The 7223-nt window shown below is 37.5% G+C and overlaps 1 pseudogene; it reads left to right on the top strand.

Moving 5' to 3' along the window:
* LOC117335199 lies at positions 1 to 3946 on the top strand (annotated as a pseudogene).
* Positions 3947 to 7223: the final 3277 nt, after the last annotated feature.

Below are 7223 nucleotides of genomic sequence, written 5' to 3'. Positions count from 1 at the left end.
TATATACAGTGTACCTTGGCTGAAAAGCTTGACTGTGAATAATGGCAGACAAGTGTGACTTCGGGACCGAAAAACAAACTAAAACCTCTTATGGAAATGTCCCGGGGGGAGGAGAAGACACCCATCGGCGCTCCCCCACGGGATCAGGAACAGCTGTCGTGGCTGCGATAGACTTTGGTACCACATACTCCGGGTACGCATATACATTCCGGAATGAGTATGAGAAGTCGCCTGGCGCTCGGGAGATATTTATTAACAGATGGTCCCCCAGGACAGGGGGACATCTCTCAGCCAAGGCCCCAACCACAGCCCTGTTCGATCCAGAAATGACCTTTCACTCCTTCGGATACGAGGCCGAGGAAAAGTACGCGGACCTGATACAGGAAAAACTACAACAGGATTGGCACTGCTTCAGGAGATTCAAAATGAAACTACATGACAGAATGGTAACATTAGCTTATTACGTCCCTATATGTGTTTGAATCGGTGTGCTCGTATACAAATGTATTAAAGCGCATTATTGAGTGCCGTGCTCTAAAACATGTATTAAAGATATCTAATGCATATGGTGATATTAAGAAGATAACCATGCTTATTTATTTATTTATTTATTTATTCTTGATATCTTATTTAACAATACACTTTAAGAGTTATAACTACGGAAATAGTTGTTTAAGTCTTCGACACGATATATTAAGGATTCCTGACAGACAAGCGTGTTTTTATTGATTAGGGTATATAAGTGCCCTTGACTCAATTATACGCAATCACGGTATCAAATATCCGTTTTCAAAAGGCATCTGACCGAAAATCATTCTACGTTTGAACTTTATTTACCTTCATCAGTTTGTTGATTTGTTGATTTCGTTTTCATATTGATAAATAGCTACCAATATGACGGATTGTGGTAAATGACATACTAAATGCCACTGCATTAAAGTCATAAGTTTTTAAAGCTTCTATTTGTACAATTCTGTTGAAAGTTAATATAGAAGTTCTATAACAAATAATCATGAACAATACACGACAATACTTCGTAGGTAATATCGGTACATCTTATTTACACGTTTTTATTCATTATTATCATTATTTATGTATTTACTTATTTACTTGGCTATCCATTTTGCAACATTCTTTTCACAGTTTTATCAGTGAAATACAAATGCGTGATCCCCGATAGTCATACACATCTTATGGATAGTTTTGCCGTGTTCCCAGATTTTGTATATATTGATTTGAAATTGAAGTCATGCAAGAAAGAAAAAAAAGAAAAGAAAAAAAAAAATGAAAAGAAAATTTCACACGTCAGCTAAATTCTAAGGATTTTCTTTCTTGCAACAGCTAATGACACACAATGGCACGCTGGGCAATCGATCAAATGTCAACGTCCGTTTGGAAGAGCAAGGAAAATCACAGCAATTTTGACCAAATTTTCTACGTGATCGATAGGCTATCAATCGATAGTCATAATGAAGACTGTTATAATGATGGTCTCAAATATCTCTCTATAATCGAGTCTTTTAATGAGTTACATTTTTTGGAATTTTATACAAAATTGTACAAATACTACAAAAAATGCGAGCTGAAAAATTCGTAGCTGCTTTGGTTAACAAACTTCTGAAATAATTTCTTATTTCTGTACTTTCAGACTTTAAAACGTGAACTGAAAATTGCTGATGAGGCTGGGCGCAAGTTTCCTGCCATGATAGTGTACACGGAGAGCATAAGATATCTATATAGGAAAGTGCTGGCTTCGATCAAGACTCACAGTTTAGCAAAAGATAGCGGAACAATTCATTGGGTACTTACAATTCCCGCCATCTGGACAGAGCCCGCCAAACAATTCATGCGCGAGGCAGCGATTGAGGTAGGGTAAAGCCTTAAGCGTTATTAAGACACCGTACTCTGTGGTATATAGCTACATGTAAAAAGAAGCTGAATTAGTTAGCGTGCAGTTGCATTTTAACTTTTATTTCAGTTTTAAGATTTAGACCGCCGCAGTTCCGGTCTCCAAACGGGTATTATTGAATCTGTGAAAGGTGAAATATCTATTCGTTTATTTATATTGTTTTAAGTACGAAAGGGGCATACATTAGCCATATCAATGACCTTCAGCTTGTTACAACAATAGCAGGGATATTATTGAGCAGAATGTTGTTTATTAATTTCTTTTTGTATAATATTGGCTAAGTGATTTTTACGTATTTTGGTACATCACGTATGTCATTTGAAATTAATTAACTCATGTTGAACACTGGGTCAGATGGATGAGCATATCCTTTCTATATCCTTTCTGTGCCATCTATTAACACAATCAGAAGAGCCACCCTTGAAATCTTGTGAATTGCAAGCGCAATCCTATTTTTTTGGTATAATATCGTCATAAATAATTTGTATTTACACAAGATTTGTTTTACTCAATTAATTAAAAGTTCCATCGAAACAATGAATAACCCATTTCAATTGCCTTTGATAGGCTGGAATCGCTACAGAAAATCTTCGGATAGCGTTGGAGCCGGAGGCGGCCGCCGTTTACTGTCGTTCTCTCATCCACGGAACTTTAGTAGATTCCCATGACCGCAGGCTGAAGGATGCCTTCAGACCGGGTGGATGTTACATGATAGTCGACATGGGAGGTACATTTTATATAATCTACTATTTACATGTATTCATCGTATTTGATGTAAAGTTGCAAACATCTTTCCGTTGCAGTAATCTCTTCATGTGTGCATTTTTTTTGTCATACTTTTTTGTATGTAACATGTTTCTGTAAGAATTATCTTTATCCAGTGATTTTAAATAAGAATGTTACACATGTATATACGTTTGTCTGTAGGTGGTACAGTGGACACGACGGTGCACGAGGTAGCAGAGGACGGCCGCCTGATGGAGGTTAGACAAGCGTCTGGAGGACCCTGGGGAGGCACCTCTATCGACAACACTTTCTATGATTTTATTGTCAGACAGTTCGGTAAAGATTTCATCAACAACTTTAGAGTGTCTAGAGCTTCAGACTGGATGATGATGTCGAGAGAGTTTGAGGCACAGAAAAGAAAATTGGGTTGTGATAAAAATTCAAAAATTAATATACAAATTCCTGCCTAGACTGATCGCAGAGAGCAAACTGGAAGTAAAGAGCCAAACAATCGATGATAAAATTGCAATCGACAATGACGACTTGGAGAATTTCTTCCGTCCTTCCACTGATGACATCGTGGCCCATATCCAGTCCATTTTATCTGAAGTGAGTAAAGTAGATCTAATATTACTAGTTGGTGGATTTGCTACATCCGGGTTTGTCAGCAATGCCATAAAAAGGACTTTTCCTGAAAGACGAGTTCTAGTTCCGCTTCAGGCGGAAGTGGCCGTCCTCTTTGGTGCTGTGCTGTTCGGATTTGAACCTTTTACTATTTGTGCTCGCGTGTGCAGACATACATATGGAATTGACAGTTTAGAGGTGTTCCGAGAGGGCGATCATAAAGTAGAATACAAAGTAATGGTGGATGGGTTGCCTCATTGTGACAATGTGTTTGGCATAATTGTGGCAAAAGGTGAGAGACTGAGCTCGTCTGAGATACGATCGCACGCCTACTCATCCACACATCACGGCGACCATAGGAGACACACCGTAATGGTTGTCCCCGTGTTTGCCTCTACTGATACCCACCCTGAGTACACAACAGAACATTCGTGTGTGGAGCTCGGCTGTATCCGTGTGGAACCTCCGACAGACGGCTGGCCACAAACAGTTTACTATACCATAGAACTGTTCTTCGGGCATACAGAATTTGACGTTGTAGTGAAAGATGACTTCACTGGACAAATTTACAAATCCATTTTTGACTTTTTGAAGTGAACAGACATGCCATATATTGGCTGGTACATTATTCAGAGGTCGTTATATACGCTAAGATATTTGGAAAACTAAACTTATACTTTTGACATTGCTCGGCGTTCAGTTATATTTTAAAGCTTTTAGTTTCCTTGTATACACCAGGCTTTTAGTTCATCCGAGACAAAATCGTAATTTGTCCGTCCTGGCTAGTTCAGGGTTAACACGGGCTTTGAGAAAACCTTGAATTTCACCTTGGGCCTTGAAAAGCCTTGAATTTCATTCTGGGCCTTGAAAAGCCTTGAAAATTGGATTACAGCCTTGAAAAATCCTTGAATATTAAGGTTTCATTAGGATAAATGAAAGCATAGCCACTGATCATTTGGATGCAACTTCGTCTTTGCCGCTTCCCCTACAAGTGTTAATAATTACCATGTCAACTTGTATTTTGATCAAGTGGATAATTATAAGTTGACTTTGTTCTCTTGTTCCTTCTCAAGATGACTTAGATGACGGGTAAAATGGGCCTTGGATATTTAATTAAGACATTGAAAAAGCCTTGAAATGGCCTTGAATTTGGTTTGACATAATCCGTATGAACCCTGTAGTTAGTCATTCATCGCCTCTCCCTAAACATTTTGACATTTTCGACCTAAATAAAAAATTCAACCACTTTTAACAAACGTTTTACAGGAACCTTTCATGGCCAAAGATGCGCCAAAAATGTAATTTATATGACTCCACGAAAATGGTGAATTTGGTAATTGTCCTGGATTTCTTATTACCCCCCTTTAAGTGAGTCAATTTTAAGAAGTTCACATAGGAAAAAGGAACAATTTACTTTTAGTGCATTCTGTTTATTTTGTTTTTGAAAGAAGTCAACTTTGATGGAATTATAAGCATGAAATGACGGTTTGATGACAATTTTGACCCTGACTGATCCCAGAGTGTGTTGGATGGGTCTAAATGGTCGAATTTGATTCAATTTTAACAATGGTTTTCTTGAGATCCTGATATTTTTGTATCAGATGTTCTTCATAGATGTTACGAATTTCATAACTCCCGGACCTAAAATGTTATACCGTTTTGTGCTGTTGCCTACCTTAACACCTGGACACGAGGTTTAAGAACGGTTTAAAGCTGTATAGTTACTATTATATCAATATCTGAAAGTCTGGAGCAGTTTTACAGCTAATAGACTTTCTGGGTTGTTATGGTTTTGGGCTGCTACTTTTAAAATAGTAACATGAACAAAAACAATGGTAACAGCAGAGAAATATTATCTTATTATTTCTGTGAAACTCAATAAAACATACTTGGTATTATACATGTCCTATATCGGCCCCCGATAAAAATAGTTAAAGTGACCTTGACTTTGTCCAAAAACCTTGAAACTCTTACTTGTCCGAGATAGCATGGCCCTTTATCATTATATGGACATTTGATCTAAATCCATCAAGGAATGAAGTCCCTATAAGTGTTGCTAACATTTGAGTTATGTATGTATACACCACTTGTATATGCATACAAGAAGGACGGAAAGGAAATCTATTAGTTTAACCGGAATGGGACTAATAAGCAGCTTTCGTCTTTTAATCGCCGAGCCGTATTGTAAAATATTGAAACAATTGCTATTTCATCAATTAGTTTTGATCTTTAATAGCTGGCCAGCTTTAAAGAATTATCAAAAACAGTAAAGGAAAACGTATCCGTGAGGGGATTCAGCATGACAAACCAACAATTCAACCTCATCCATCAATCTCTCCCAGAGTGCATTGCGGTTTCTTTCAAGAAGGGAACCGCAATGCACTCTGGGAGTGATTGCTCCTCCATAGGTCATTAAGGTAGAAACCAAAGCAAATGAAAACGGAGCAGATTGAAGAAATATCTACATGTACATTGTAAAACTGACCGAAATTGACATTTTACCACACTTCCTGGAATCTAGAGACAGCTGTTGTCAGAGAATTGAATTGCCAACATTAAAAAGGACCTTGCCATCAACATCAGGACGATTCCAAAAATCTGGATCTTTGAAAGGTGTAAAACCAAACCAAGGGTTGGGAGTTAAAAAGTGCTGAGATCTTCAAAGACAGCTTCACAGGCATTTTCATTAAAGATCTTAACGGGGATCTTCAAGTCAAGCCAAGCTATAACATCACCAAGAAACTGAATTCGGGCGTAGGTCACGCAAATATGTAAAGCCGGGCTATGACTGAACCAAACAACTACAGATCAATCAGTCTTACGTCGTTGCCAGAGAAAAATATGCATTTTTTATCAGGTATATACTGGTTGATCACATGACATCCAACGACATTTTTACAAAAAAAAATCAACACGGGAATATTCAAGCATAATCGTTACTTTAAAATTGTGATGAATGGTCCAGTTCTCAACGGATAAAATTTTTTTGCAATATATGACACAACAAGTAATAATGAATGGAGTCTGTATTTCAGAAAACCGGTGTTAAGAGGAGTTTCTCTGAAGAGTGTCCTTGTACAAGTACTGTTCTTAATTTACGTTAGCGATTTCCAGAATTAGTCTACTCAATTGTCAAACTGTTAGCGGACCACACAAAACTCTACAGAGGTATGGGTCACCAGTTAGTTTAAACTTTATTTTATTCAATATTACATGGCAATATAATATATACAATATGTTTCAAATAGGATTCAGAAACAAGTACTAAGTACTTATGTAAAGCTGTCTCCTTGTAGACATAACGTAGCTATGGAACAGTACTGACAATACTATTTGGATATATATCATTGAACATTTAATTACATTTTAACATGTGCATGGAAAATAAAGAGAAAGGGTGCAGGGGATTGAAAGGGGCTGGGGATAATGCTTACGGTGAAGGTAGGACACGCGCAGATTTATTCATCGAATTCCGTATATGAAGAGGAGGCATTGGGTTTGTGCTAATTGCATGAAGTAACTAATTATTAGTACATAAAAAACATGATGTAATTTTGAATTTTTAGAAGCGTCTAGACTGACAGATGAAACTTTGCACACAATCAAAAATAATTTCGTTCATGTGATCTGGTATTTCTTGACTGCCATACAGTAAGATGTTAACATTGTAGTTGGGGGGTAGATGACTATAGCATTGGATTCTAAGCTGTTGATAGTTAGGACAATGGAGGAGAAAATGTTCAGTACGTTCAGGAGACAATTTACATGAACAAAGAGGACTATCAACTAAATTTCATCTAAACAGGTGATCGTTTAAAGAGCTGCAGTTCATTCGAAGCATTGCATGATGAATTTGACAGACTGAGTGTCTGTATTTAAGAATGCTTTAAGGTGGGTAATTGAAGGACTATATTTTATGTCGTCGGGGAGTGAATTCCATAAGTCGACAGAGGGGGGTAGGAAA

This window comes from Pecten maximus, chromosome 9 (genome assembly GCF_902652985.1).
Source record: "Pecten maximus chromosome 9, xPecMax1.1, whole genome shotgun sequence".
Taxonomy (NCBI): domain Eukaryota; kingdom Metazoa; phylum Mollusca; class Bivalvia; order Pectinida; family Pectinidae; genus Pecten; species Pecten maximus.
This window is presented reverse-complemented; position numbering and strand designations above follow the sequence as displayed.